Here is a 15,126-nt window from a genome sequence, read left to right as displayed (position 1 = left end):
GGATAGTACCTCACACCCACTAGGATGGCTATAATCAAAATGACAGACAGTAACAAGTGTTGGCGAGGATGGGGAGAAAATGGAACCCTCATACCCTGCTGATGGGAATGTAAAATGGTACAACCACTTTGGAAAACAGTCTAGCAGATCCTCAAAATGTGACATGTGATTCAGGAATTCCAATCTTAGGTATACGTCCAAGAGAAATGAAAACATATGTTCACACAAAAACTTGTACATGGATGTTCACAGAAGCATTGCAAAGGTGAAAAGAACTCAAGTGTTCATCAACTGATAAATGGATAAACAAAATGTGGTATATCCATATAATGTAATATTATTTGGCAATAAAAAGAAATGAAGTACTCATACATGCTGCAACAAAAAGACATTATGCTAAGTGAATGAAGCCAGTCGCAAAGACTACATAATTGTATGATCCCATTTATATGAAATGTCCAGATTAAGGAAAGCTGTAGAGACATAGGGCTGGTGAAGTAGGGGAGGGGAATGTAAGTAGCTGCTAATTGGCACCAGCTTTCTTTTTATGGTGATGAAAATGTTCTAAAGTTGATTGTGGTGATGGTTGCATAGTTCTGTTTATGTAACAAAACCATTCAATTGTACACTTTAAATGGGTGAACTGTATCACATATGAATTTTACCTCAATAAAGATTTTATAAAAAAAGAAAACATGCTGTTCTGTTGGTATAGAAAAAATTCTTTAAAAACAAGTTCTGAAGATATTTTCTTGCATAGAATCTCAAGCCATGCTAGTGACGGCAGGCTGACAGTGAAGTATTGCTTGACGTTACACTAGAAAGCTGGAGGAAGCTTAAGGAGAAGGTAAACAGTATAATTGAAAACCACCTCTCTGATGTCACAGAACGTTCCTATTCTCAACAGACAGATTTTATTTCTCAATTTTCTTACTCACTCTTTGTGATGTACAAGAAATCAGAAGAAAAGAAAGGAGAGTAGAAATGCTATTTCATCATTGTTTGGGGCAAAGAAAGTTCTGCATCAGGCAGACCTGTGTGCAAATCCTGACTCAGCTCATCATGGAGCAACAAATGCCAAAGTTATTCATCTAACTGTAGGGCTACAGCTGAAGAACACTGTTGAAATCTGTTTTCTCATACGTAGTCCAGGAATAATTGGGTATTTGTTTTTTACTAGCTAGAGTCAGTGAACACTAGCTAGTAAAAAACAAATACCCAATTATTCCCGGACTATGTATCCAGAGATTTCTTTGGGGGAAATAGCCTCCTCAATTCCTGTACTTCTGGTGTATTTGAATGAATTCCTGGTTTTCCATATATGTGCCTCAAGCCTGGCTAATCAGCACATTCCATGGTTTAGGGATGGGGACAAATCAAATTTAGCCACTGGGATTAAGTTTATGACCTTCGTTTGAACTACTGAAGTGGAGTTCTCTTTGCTGCTGCTAAACTGAACCTGACAGTGTAAATATCTGGAGCTGCTCAACCCTTATTGCACATTCACAGCCTGAAAGCATGGGTAGGATGGACACAGTAGAGATATGCAGAGGGTCTGGGCCTTGGGGACACCATATATGGCCCTTGTTAAAAGCATATCAAGCAACAGCCCTGGACCTCTCAGTTATATAAGTTGATACATATGTTTTTAAGCTTAAACAAGTATAAACTGACTTTTCAACGGTACCGAAATGAATCCTAAAAGTAGAATCATCTCTTGGCTAGTTTCTATGGCTGTGTAACAATTTACCCCCAAACAGGATGGTTTAAAACAAGAAAATTTCATGGTTTAAAAGAAGAAAACATTTATTTTGCTACAGTCTGGGCAAGGATTGAAGGTGGTAGCTTATTTCTTCTCTACTGGGTATTCAGCTGTGGTGGTCTGAACACTGAAGGCTGGAATTATTTAAAAGCTTGTTCACTTACATGTCTGGTGCTTGGTCTGGGAAGGCTCAAACAGTTGGGGCTAGAGAAGCTGGGGGTCCTTTCTCTCTCTCTAATTCTCTCCGCCTCCCTCTCCCTCTCTCTCTAATTCTCTCTCCCTCCCCCCTCCCTCCTCTCTTCCCCTGTCTCTCTCCTTCTGTCTCTCGTTCCCTCCCTCCCTCCCTCTCTCCATGTGATCTCTGCATGGCAGCTTCAGGATAGCTGAAGTTCTTAGATGTCAGCAGAAGGCTCCCAAGGGAGAAAGAGCTGGGGAGAAGCTCTAACATTTTTTATGGCCTAACCTCATACACCATACAGAGTCGCGTCCACCATAGTCCAAGGCCCACCCAGATTAAAGAGGAGCAAACACAGACAGGAGTGGCAACATCAAACTGTAAGAAGAGCACGTGGTTGGGATACACTGGTGTGGCCGTCTTTGAAAATACCATTGGCCACACTTTGTGGGGTATTTGTAAGGATTCAATGGGAAGTTTTTCAAAAGACTATATTACAAAGATATAATATAGAACTGAAGACCTGAGTGAGCTGAGGCACCCTAAGGAGACCAGTGTGAACTGGAAATAATTCTGTGGCCAAGCCAGGAAAATGCTAGAGAGAAGAGATGGAAGAGGAAGATGGGTGGAGAAAGTAATTACCCAAGTTTTACCATGTTGAGCTTTAAAGGCAATATACACAGAAACTCGGTAAAGGAAATGTCAAAATAACATTTATGTCATAAATCTGTTGTTGTTTTTACATATGCTAGTATTTCTGATGAAAATTGTTTATTTACTTATTTTTGCACTCATGCTTGAGTAATAAGAGAGGGTGGGAAATGGTGCCAGCTTCTTCTCTTAGTTCAAAATGCCCATGACCGAAGTTTTACTCTATTAATCCCATGACTGGAGCCAACTGCCAACTTCAGAGTTCCAAAAACATATCTTCAATGCTTTTTTGAGAAATCGTATAAGTATTTTGGAAGTTTAAGCCGTAAAATTAAAGTTACAAAGCGTGAGCCAATGTTGTATAAAATATGAATGAGATTATTGCTGAAGAATGAGAATAGAAGGATAGGAGAATAGAAGGATAAAATGGATAAAGCCTGCAACTAAATTGACCGACTAAGTCATAGTAATAAAAAAAAAAAAATCCCCTTTAGATGTGAAGTCTAAAATATACCAAAGGAACTAGCTTTCCAACTTGGTAAAAGTTATTTTGCCTCCTCTAAATGTCAGTTTCTTCATGGACAATATGAGAGAGTTGGGTTAGAGGGTCCTGACTCTTGTGGGGAGGTTGTCAGACTTCTTTCATAATCAAACAAGAGTTCTGGACGCTCTTCCCAGAGAAGACGCACAGACGTGCACATTTTCCACATGATATCAGGGCTATGGCCTCTGAGTCCAGGTTTAAAATTCCTGGACCCCTGGCTTTCTCTGTCTTCCTCCTCTAAGTTCTGTGGTCGAGGAGACTTGATTTTGGTACAACTTTCATACCTCCCCAGCTGTGGAAGGACTGTTAGCCCTCCTTGAGTTCATCATCAATTCTTGGACCCAGGGCCAGCTTCTTGAGGTGTTACGTGTGCAATCACACATGGCCCCGTGCTCAGAAGGGCCTTACACTTAGTTTAATGCTCTATTGCTGCCATCTTGACATTCTTAATAACTTCTGGACAAGGAGTCCTATATCTTCATGTTGCACTGGGCCCAACAGATGATGTAATGGTCCTGCCCTGGCCACCCTCTGAGTCTCAACCCTTCCTTTTCCTATTCCTGAGAAGTGGTCATCCAGTCTCTGTGGTGACTCATAGAGCAAGGAGGAACTCCACACTTTTCGAGGCAGCCGTGTCAATCCTAGGTAGACCGGAGGGTTAGACATTTGCTTTTATATTGTGCTGAAATCTACCTCTCTATAACTGCACCCACGGATCACAGTTTTCTGTGTCTTGTGTGATGTTTCTTGTGCCATAAGAATGTTTTACATCTTTTAAGACAGCTACCATTCCCTGCCACCTTAAAAGAAATCTACTAAATTAAGGAAATAAATCTTCCCTTCTTTGATTGATCCATGGAAAAAGAAAAGCTGTAGAAAGCTCACACAAGAATGAAAGACCCCCCGAAAGGGCCAAATATGAAAAGGAAATAAAGTGATTAGGATTGACACAGGAGGATGAAAAATCAGGAGAAAATTAAAGAGGATCAGTAGGGTTTGTGCTTCTGAAATGGAAACAAACCGTAGTAGTGTTTTTTGCATCATAAAAAAGTCCCCAAAGAACAAACTATGCTAATGCAGTTTGTTCTCATTTTGAAATTGGTAGTGTTAAGGAACAGATCTCTTTTTTGGTAAGGAAATGACTGAGCTTTGATTATTTTTGAGGCTCTTCTTTTTAAATAAGTATCTTAAACAGCAAATAACATAAATAAATAGGCTTTAGCGCCACCGTGCCAAAACGTGGCTATTTGTTACGTGCCCTGACAGAGTATGTCCTTCCGTGGGAGAAACTTACATTTTATTCCCCTGTGTTTTGTTCATCTGTGTGCTCTGGCGTAAGGCTGTCTGTAAATCTTTGATTCTGTAGTGTATGTTTCTGTGCCTGTGGCACGGATGGGCAAACATGATTCTCCATGTTGGGGGGATGGAGAGGCCTGTCTTTTTTTTTTTAAATTTTTTAAATTTATTTTTGGCTGCGTTGGGTCTTTGTTGCCACGCACGGGCTTTCTGTATTTGCAGCGAGCAGGGGCTACTCTTCATTGCGGTGCACAGGCTTCTCATTGCGGTGGCTTCTCTTGTTGCGGAGCATGGGCTCTAGGCGTGTGGGCTTCAGTAGTTGTGGCATGCGGGCTCTAGAGTGCAGGCTCAGTAGTTGTGGCGCACGGGCTTAGTTGCTCCGTGGCATGTGGGATCTTCCCGGTCCAGGGCTCAAACCCGTTCCCCTGCATTGGCAGGCAGATTCTTAACCACTGTGCCACCAGGGAAGCCCGAGAGGCCTGTCTTGATGACCACACGGCTAATGGCTCCCTTCACCGGGCATCAGTTCTGACCACATGGGAGTCAGGCAGGGTGCAGAAGCTGGGAGGCGTTCGAAATGACGTTTTCCTTTTCACATGGTCCTCATTACAAAGAGAAAGGCAGAAGCTACTTTTTTTTCCATATAAAGGCATAGCTTTATCACTACAGACACAAAGGCCATCTAGAAACAACTAAAATTGGAAAACTGGCATCCAAAGGATAGATGACAGCAACTCTACAAAGCAAAATGTATTGGCCTAAATAACTCCATCCAACAAGCCAGTTCACTCGGTTGTCAGGGAGTACAACGTGCAAACTCACCTTTTCTGGGGCCCCAACCAGGAGACCAGCTTGCACAAAACCACATGTTTGGCAGAAGTCGTGTTCTTTTGTAGCACAGCTGACTGGCAACGCCTGCCCTGAAATGTTCCAGGTCAAAACCGTTCTGTAGGACTCTCAGATGTCAGCAGTACACTTGTCCAGACCTAGAGAATTCAATCAGCCGGTTGTGAGCTGGTCAACACATGAGAAAAGCAGTCTTGGGTATTATTAGTCAGCTGTTGCTAAGCGGCTGTATAGCACCAAGCAGCCCCTCAGTGGCTCCGCGGCTTTCAGAAACATAGGTTTCCTTCTTGCTTGGGCTACTTGTCCTTGGTGGGTCACCTGCTCCTCTGATTCTTATTTCATCCATTCCAGGCCCCCGGGGGGAAGATACGGACCCTCTCTGGACATACTGATCTTACTGCAGAAGTAAAAGAACAGTGATTGAACTTTGCAGTGTTCTTGAAAGGCTCTGCTGGATACAGGTGCAGCACTTCTGTTCATATTCTATTGCCCTTAACACAGAACTGACTATTAACATGCCTACCAAAGTGTTTCTGGAAAGATATATTTGGACTATGCTTTCAACTTGCACTATCCTCATATTCAAATTCTGCATTTTCAAAATAACCTCTTTTTTAAAAAATTGAAGTAGAGTTGATTTACAATATCAACTATTAGTTTCAGGTGTACAGCACAATGATTCAGTAATATAGGTATATATATCTACATAAATATAGATATATATATATAAATTCTTTTTCAGATTCTTTTCCCTTATAGGAAAATAACCTCATTTTTATTATAAAACTTTTTATTATAAAATTTACACATAAAGTCTGGCCAGAAACTTGTTCCCCATTCATTCTTTTTTTTTTTTTTAAATAAATGTATTTATTTATTTTTGGCTGCATTGGGTCTTCATTGCTGCGTGCGGGCTTTTCTCTAGTTGCGGCGAGCGGGGGCTACACTTCATTGTGGTGCGCAGGCTTCTCATTGCGGTGGCTTCTCTTGTTGTGGAGCACAGGCTCCAGCCGCACGGGCTTCAGTAGCTGTGGCTCAAAGGCTCTAGAGCACAGGCTCAGTAGTTGTGGCGCACGGGCTTAGTTGCTCCACGGCATGTGGGATCTTCCCGGACCAGGACTCGAACCCGTGTCTCCTGCATTGGCAGGCAGATTCTTAACCACTGCGCCACCAGGGAAGCCCTCCCCGTTCATTCTTTTTTCCAGCTATCTATTAATGATTTTACCATTTTAAATGTTTTAATGCATTTTATTTTTTATTAATTATCATATGGGTCAAAATGTAAAAAATATGAGTATACAATGAAAAGTCTCCCTCTCCCCACTGTAGACTGGCCATCCAGTTTTCCCACAGGCAACCAGAGTTATTTGTTTCTCCTCTATCTTTTCTTAATCTTTTGTGTAAGCATGAACAATGAAATCTCAATTCATTTCCATTTTCCTAAGAATGGGGTAATTACTAACATTGTTGTCTGTGTGTTTGTGGGGGGGGGGCGGGGGGGGGGAACATAGCCCTGTCTTCCCTTTTATGACTTTCTGCTTTGATCTCCCATATTCTGACTTGTACAATTAGCCCTGAGCAGGCAGTGGCCCATTACCATTGCATTCTTTATCCCTCTGTCCCAAGGGAGCATAGCTCACAATGTAACAAACAGTGTTTTCATGAAGAAACAATAAAGCAAATATTACTGTACTGGGTCAGGAACTCTCCAAGTTATTTTCCATCCCCCTCTCCAATGTTATTAATCTTCAAAGTCACCATGGCGAAAGGTTTTTCTGACAACATATCAAGAGAGAAAAATTTTAGCTTGTCCCTTACTCAAGTTGGTGGGATCTATCTCTTTCTTGTTTCCCTCTCTCCTCTACTATGGGAAAGAATGTTACTCTTTAAAAAGTTCACTACCAAACAGTGATTCAGATCTCCTAAACTTTCTCATGAGGAGCACTTTCTACTTTTCATTTCTCCCCACACTTGTCCTCACCAGGGATGGAAGAAATTCCTTCAGCGGATATGAAGGCAGGTTGGACTTAGGGAAGGATTTTACCACTGGGTTATTGACTGGATTCCATTATTTTGTGTGCCCAGAACTCACCCACTTCCTTTTCTGTGTATTGCCTTCTCCTTCCAGAAGCTATCCCTTCTTCCTGTTTACCCACATGGTTGATTTCGGAGTAGCCATGGTAGTTCAAATGTAGTTTAGGCACTGGCTACAACTGATTGGTCCAGAGGTGGACACCAGATCCAGCTTGGGTCAATAGCGTTTTTCCCAGGGAATTTAGACTTTGGTTTGAGACTCACATCAGTCTCTTTCCAGATTGCTGAACCTACCAGTAACACGTAAAATTCTGTGGGTTATTTTTGCTGTTATAGGGATGGAAGAAATAGATGTAGATGGTCTGAAGAGAGAGAGGAAAGAAAGAAACAGATGAGATGGAGAGCTACGGACAGCATTCTTGTTCCTGGCTCCAGCTGTTTCCGCCCTTGCTTTGCAGCAGACATCTTAACCTTCTTTTGGTATAAGCTATTTCTGGCTTTCTGTTACTTGCAACCAGAGTCTAACAAATACTGAGGGGGTGTGACAGCACCAACCAGCCCTGCTTTCTACCGGGTAAGGCTTTGAGATCTAGCACCATCCCCTACATAAAGCATTTTATCCCCTCTGCCAGTTAGAAATTTATACTCTTGCAAAAACTGACCTCCTCAGATCATGTTTCTAACTGAAATATTTACCTGAAATAATTTTTCTTTCATAAATGTTGAATTACAGTTGACTGTCATTGACATGTTGCTTATGTGGCAGGAAAACACTTGTTTGGGATTTTAAATTTTTTTTAATCTAAGTATTTCCCCTCTCCTATTCAAGCAAAACCTCAGCAGTATTCCGACACAAGCTACGCGTCTTGCATATGTAAAAAACTGAACCCATAAAGGAGGTGATATTAAGTGCTCCTGGGGAAATTTATCAAAGCTAAGTAGGAACACCCCACCTCACCCCAAGGGATCCAGAAGCAGAGGAAACTTTATTTACCAGGCAGAGTCCCTGCGAGGTGGCAAGACCCCAGGAAAAATGTGGAAATGGTGTGTCTGGGCAGAAAGGCAGCCATAGACATCTTTGCTGAGATCTGCATGCCCCCGAGGGGCAAGGAAAGAGCAGAAAGATGCCAATGCCCACACTCATGTCAGGAAGTAGAACAGAAGACAGCTGGACCTAAAGGGGCCTGTGAGGACAGGAACGGGGCATCTCAACCCTGACCTGTGAAGGCCATGCCCACGACCGTAACTACAGGTGTCTCCGTGGACATGTGTGGAGATAGGACTCGCGGGCAAGATGCCACCACCTCCGTCAGCCCACCCAATGCCTTGGCTCCATTGGAAGCCCCTGGAACTTAAGACAAAACTTAGGAAATGGAGGCTCTAAATTGGTAAGAGAAAGTTTCCACCAACCTACAGAATGTAAGCCAGAAAGAGAAATTAAATGGAACAATATAGAAAATGAAGGTATATTTTGTGCTCATTTGAATTTCTGGACTGAGATTCATACATGGCTACCTGTTATTACATCGCTTTACTTTATATTTAGGGCAAACAATGTATTTCCAAACACAACTATATTCAGTTAAAATCTGTAATGAAAATCTAAGAAACTGTTGCTTATTCTGTTCATAATAACTCGTGAGCACTTCTGTTGTGTCAAGCATTGTGCTAAGGACTTAAAATTCATTATTATATTCAAAATTTATAATAATTTTAAATCGTAGAAATTCTTGTTGTCAGTATTTCATAGACGGGAAAATTGAGTCCTTGAGAGGATAAAAATCTTGCTCATTTAGGAATCATAAAGGATTCCATCCTATTTGTAACAATTGCTTCTGTCAAGAGACTATTTAGATGGGATATCTATGCCAGAATAAGAGTTCTCTAGGGATTCCAAAGTAACTACACAGTATATGAAGCCAAGATCACCATTAAGTAGCTTTTATAAACTGTTCATTAGCACGGAAAGGCATTCAGTGAGGGCCAACTAGAACCAGAAGCTGTGCCAGGAACTCGGGTTAACAATGAAATCCTCTCCTTTAAACAGACCTGGTCCCGGTGGAGCTGTTAAAAGGCTTGTCAGGAGACCATCCAGATTTAATTTCTTGAGCACACTAGCCATTAAGTCAGAAAAACACAGCTTTCAGAACTTGAAAGGACCAACACAAATCACTTCAACAGGTCACTGTCTCAGACAAGTAGGGCACCACTGTAATACTTCTGTTGGTGGCACAATCAAGGCCCTGAATGATCAAGGGGTCACTATCCCCCCTTGACCTTTTAATTATTTTGTCTTTATCTTGTCTTTTAATATGGTACTCTTTCTGCACTATCACACTGTTCCTCATTTCCTCCAGAAGCGAATTATTTCTTTTCTAAAAAACTCTTGGCGAGGGTTCAGATTACACGAGAAAACAAAAATCAGAAAATGGAAATTTATACAACTATATACAGATATTTCGTTTAATCAAAACACAATGCCCCCATATTAGGGCTCTCCAGAGAGACAGGTCCAATAGGAATATGTACATAGAAATATACACACATATGTACATATATATATATATATATACACACACAGGCCCCCCCCCATATATATATATACACACACACACACATACATATATATAAATATGGAGAGAAAAAGAGAGAGAGAGAGACTAAGATTGAAATTGAATGGTTGGCTTTAAGGAATTGGCTCACACAATTGTGGGAGCTGGCAAGTCTGAACTCCATAGGGCAAGCTGGCAGTCTGGAAATTCAGGTAGGAGCTGATACAATTTTAAGTACAAGCTATTCAGGGAAGGCCACTCAGGCTGGAAACTCAGAGAAGTTTCAACTGGCAGTCTGGACGCTAAATCCCTTCTTCTGGAAAGCTCAGCCTTTCTTTCATGGCCTTCAGCTGACTGGATGAGGCTCACCCGCACTGTCGGAAGGGAGTCTGCTGTACTCAAGGTCTCCTGCTTTAAATGTTAATCACGTCTAAAAAAATAACTTTATAGCAACAACCAGACTGGTGTTTAACCAGACCAGCTACAATCACTGACCCAGAAAGTTGAAAAGGAATAAGTTCTGCCAAAGACAGACTGCATGGAATTTTTAGTACGTGTTCCCCCCAAAAAGTTTCCACGGTCAACACTTCTTTGTTTCAACAATTTCAAACATATTTATTTATCGATGAAAGCCTTTATTATGCTCAATATACTGGGAATTCCTCAAGTAGGGGGCTATAGTTTGTGGTGATCTCTGATTTTTATAATCATATAATCTTTTTGTGTGAAAGTCATCTCCTCGCTACCAGTGTTTCTTACTTTCTTTCTTTTTATTGAAGCATAATTGACTTACAATATTAGTTTTAGGTATACGACAAGTAATTTGATATTTTTATACTTTATGAGATGATCACTGAGATAATTCTAGTTACCATCTGTCACTGTACAAAGTTATTAAAATATTATTAACTATATTCCCTATGCTATACATTATATCCTCATGACTTACTTATTTTATAACTGGAAGTCTGTAGCTCTTAATCCTCTTCACTTATTTTATCCATCCCTCCCTGCACCACCACACCTCCACAACCAGTGATCACCAATTTGTTCTCTGTATCTATCAGCCTGTTTCTGTTCTGTTTGATTTGTTTTTTTATATCCCATATATATACAGATTCCACTCCTGGAGAGAGTTCCAGCAGTTCCCTGCCCTGTTGGCAGATGTATTTCCTTCTCGTACAGTCTAGGTGCCCTTTAAACTACTGTTATTTTGCTTTCGCCCTCAGGGTGGGTGAGTCTGTGCGTGGGCCCCTCAGTGATACCCGTCCAAGTTGGGGGTGGGGTTCCCCTAGATACCATGCCTCTGTCTACCCTACCCATCTCTCTGTGGTTCCTCTATTGTCGGTTGTGCAGAAGCTATTCAATCAGCCCTAAGTTCTCTTTCAGGAGGAATTGTTCTATATGTAGGTGTAGATTTGGGGTGTCTGTGGGAGGAGGTGAGTCCAGGGTCTTCCTATGCCGCCATCTTGGATGGGACCCCTAAACTGTTGTTTCTTGATGCAGAAACAGTGATCAAAATCAATCTCTCTTTTTTGAAACTGAGGAAACTGAGGCACAGAGAGGTAAAGGGCCCTGGCTCACAGAGAGTTGGTGGCAATTGCAGACCCAAGTTTACTGACTTCAGTGTTCTTACCAAAAGGAAAATATAAAAAGCTAGTAGTAAGTGGTAAGGATTGAGGCCATTCCTCGGGAGGTGTTTAATTTGGGGCCGGCAACTGTGATTGATTCTGTACCTCTCTAGCATTTCTATGTAGCTGAAGTTAGACCTGATGAATAAGTATTAAATGGCAGATGGGTACATGATGGAACTGGAAGCCCAGCTGGCTTTGTCTTGTTGATGATCGTGTGTGTGTGTGTGTGTGTGTGTGTGTGTGTGTGCCCGTGTGTGTGTGTGTGTGTGTGTGTGTGTGTGTATTATCAACTGGTGGAACCCTCTCTTTTTTCCCTAGGGCCAGTGACAGCCCAGTTGCCAGCAGTGGGTGGTGGGAAAAGCTGTTGAGTGGGTCAGTCTTGGGGTTTGAGGCAATTGCCTACACTTGCTAGACTTCGAGCCCAAAGATGAAGAAATTCCCATCTGGTTAAAAAAATGATGAGAAAAATTACAAAACAATGATGGCACGCCACTCAAAGAGGAGGCTATCAAAGTTAATAATTAACAGAGGAATGTCCCCCAAAGCTCTTTCCAAGAGAGTTTAAAAATCCTTCATCTATTGATTCTTTTTCCTTGGCTATTGGCTTGGGCAGAGGATTAAAAAGCTATGGTTTCAGATTTGATATATTCTCCTCCAGGAATAGACATCCTCCCAATGTGCGAATTTCTTGTTTTTTTTTTTTTTTTTTTAAGTTGAAGTATAGTTGATTTACAATGTTGTGTTAGTTTCTAGGTTTTTAAAAATTGAAGTATAATTGATTTTTAATTTCTTAGATTCATTTTAATCTTTACATTAAAGCTTCCTGGGAACTCTTTGGGTATCCCATGGCAGATGACATTATATAGCCCTGTTTGTATTTTCTTTTATGACAGAAGCATCAAACATAGGTGTCAGTATCTATTTTAGTATACAGTGTGCCTTAACACTCTAAAAAAAACTGGATAGGACTGAGACATACTAAAACCATAAAACTATCCCATAGGGCCAGTAATACAAACAGATCAATATTTTGTTTGAAAATGGTCTGTACTAGTCCTTCAGAAACTAATCTTGAAAAGTAGGAGATAATCACCATTGCACACCCCCTTTGTCTTTATAATTGTTATGGACTTGCCCCCAGATCCTCTTAATTCTCCTAAATTTTTCTCTTAGGGTTAAGAGACTCTAATGTTTAATATTCATGGTATAAATCAGTTCCTGCTGGGGTTCTTACCCCTGCACTCTACCTGAGGCCAGCACGGTGTCTGAAAAATGCAGAGCAATAGATGCTATCGGCATATGTACTTTCTTTAAACCTGGTTCTTAGGCTGGGTTTCCTCACAGCAGAGCCTTCAGGAGGGATTCGTGCACAAGGGATTTACTGAGGGAGTGACCTCTGGTGAAGTGTGTACGGGAGTGAGGGCAGCATAAAAGCACAGAGGAGGAAGCTGCGTAAGGTGTGGTTTCAGCTAAAGTCTAGCCTCGGGCTGATCCCACGGGAAGGTCTGGAGCAAGAGCGGCACCACAGAATTGCCCAACACTGAGCCTGGGGGAGGGCGCTGTATCCCTGTATCCCTCAGCTAATGGCTGCGGATCACCCTGAGCGAGCGTGTGACCTCCCAGTCATTTCTGGGTAGCGGGGGTACCACAGCAGTTCTCTGAAGAAGGATGCAGCAGCTGGGGAAATTGTGCATTTGCCCAGTAAATGGGATCTAAGTAGGTCACCAAGAACATCTATCATACCTAGGCAGACTTACTGCCCTGAATCCCTGCTTCCGTTCTTATTCTCCTGGCCTTAGCTTAACAACCTAGAATGAACGTTAAAGGCATCATAAGCTGGAAGAGCCAGCTCTCGGCAGTCATCTCCTTCCTGCACCCTCAACCATGTAACCCAAATATCAACTGGATTTCCTAACTCTGAATCCCAAAATTTAACCTTACATCTTCAACCCTTGAAACGCTTTGCTATTTTCTAGCTTTATCAACTCTTCACTCAATTGACACCTTTTGTGATGTCAGATGTCAGGGGACTTCTGCTTGGATATCATAGCGTTTTTCATTCTGACTCCACAGAAGCACCACACAAAGGTTATACAAAGCTCTCTGCTCATCCAAATGAGACATTAATGAGAATTCGGCTAAGCCTGACCACTCGGCCATCCACGGGCTTTATTCCCTTTTCACTTCCGTGATGCTTTTCATTTGCTGTGAGACAGAAAAACTCTGTTGCATTGGCACAGGCAATACTCCTAACCCTCCCAACTGTCTTAAAAAGTGTATGTCATTGGTCAGTAGAGGAAATGGAAGGAAGAGTTCCATATTCTTACTGTGGTTCAAAACAGATCCCAACTAAAGATAGTAAATATTTTAGGCTTTGCAGGCCACATACAGTCTCTGTCACATATTCTTCTTTGTTTTTGTTTGTTTACAACTCTTTAAAAATTTAAGAACCAGTCTTAGCTCTGAGGGCCATACAAACACTGGCCTCTAGTGGGATTTGGCTCTTGGACTGTAGTTTGCGAACCCCTGCTATATCAAATGTAGCAACGGCTCCAACAAAATTGAAAAGAAATAAACCACTTAAATACAAGTCAGAGCCATTTGAGAAGCAAAGGTGCTGATTAAACAACGATTAGAATCTCAAAATCAACATTAAACGTCTTGCTAAAAGCAGGCACATTCAGTAAAAAGGACCAGAAAACGAGTTATTTCATAGCAGAACTTATTGCCCCAAACAGGAAGTTACGTGGTTGGTGAGACCCTAATAATACGATCAGGTACAATTATTGTAAGAAAATTGCTGGGACAAAATGCAGTACGAGAAATTGAAAAGGTCTCACACTGTCAAACAGTGTGGTAAGTTGAAGTACAGTTGTCCCTTGGTATCCATGGGGGATTGGTTCCAGGACCTCCCCATGGATATCAATATCCACAAATGCTCAAGTCCCTTATATAAAATGGTGTAATATTTGCATACAACCTAGGCACAACCTTCCAAATACTTTAAATCATCTTTAGATTACTTATAATACCTAACATAAAGGAAATGCTATGTTAGTAGTTATAAACACAATGTTAATGCTATGTAAATAGTTACTGGCATGTGACAAATTGAAGTTATGCTTTTTGGAACTGTCTGGAAATTTTTCCAAATGTTTTTGATTTGAGGTTGGTTGAATCCATGGCTGTGGGACCCACAGATGTGGAGGGCTGACTGTATTGATGACATGTTACATGATCTTGAAGAGGTTTCGTGAAACAAACTGAAAGACCACATGGCTTCTTAATCTAGGCTGAGTCCGCAGATTTCACCAATAAATGTGATACTGCAACATTGGTAAGATTTGCAAATAACTGAAATTCAAGAACACAAAGAATTGCCCATAACAATCAAAGGTCAGGACATAGATAATATTTGGCCTTCATATCTATAAACAAAAGGTCTGTCTTGGAAGAACAGTGTTGATTTCTGAACTGATGGAGACTTGTCAATGGTTCGTTTTGATCTTTTCCTTTTTCAAATAAATTTATTTATTTATGTATTTTTGGCTGCATTGGGTCTTCGTTGCTGCCTGTGGGCTTTCTCTGCTTGTGGCAAGTGGGGACTCCTCTTTGTTGCAGTGCGCGGGCTT

This window comes from Eschrichtius robustus, chromosome 8 (genome assembly GCF_028021215.1).
Source record: "Eschrichtius robustus isolate mEscRob2 chromosome 8, mEscRob2.pri, whole genome shotgun sequence".
Taxonomy (NCBI): domain Eukaryota; kingdom Metazoa; phylum Chordata; class Mammalia; order Artiodactyla; family Eschrichtiidae; genus Eschrichtius; species Eschrichtius robustus.
This window is presented reverse-complemented; position numbering follows the sequence as displayed.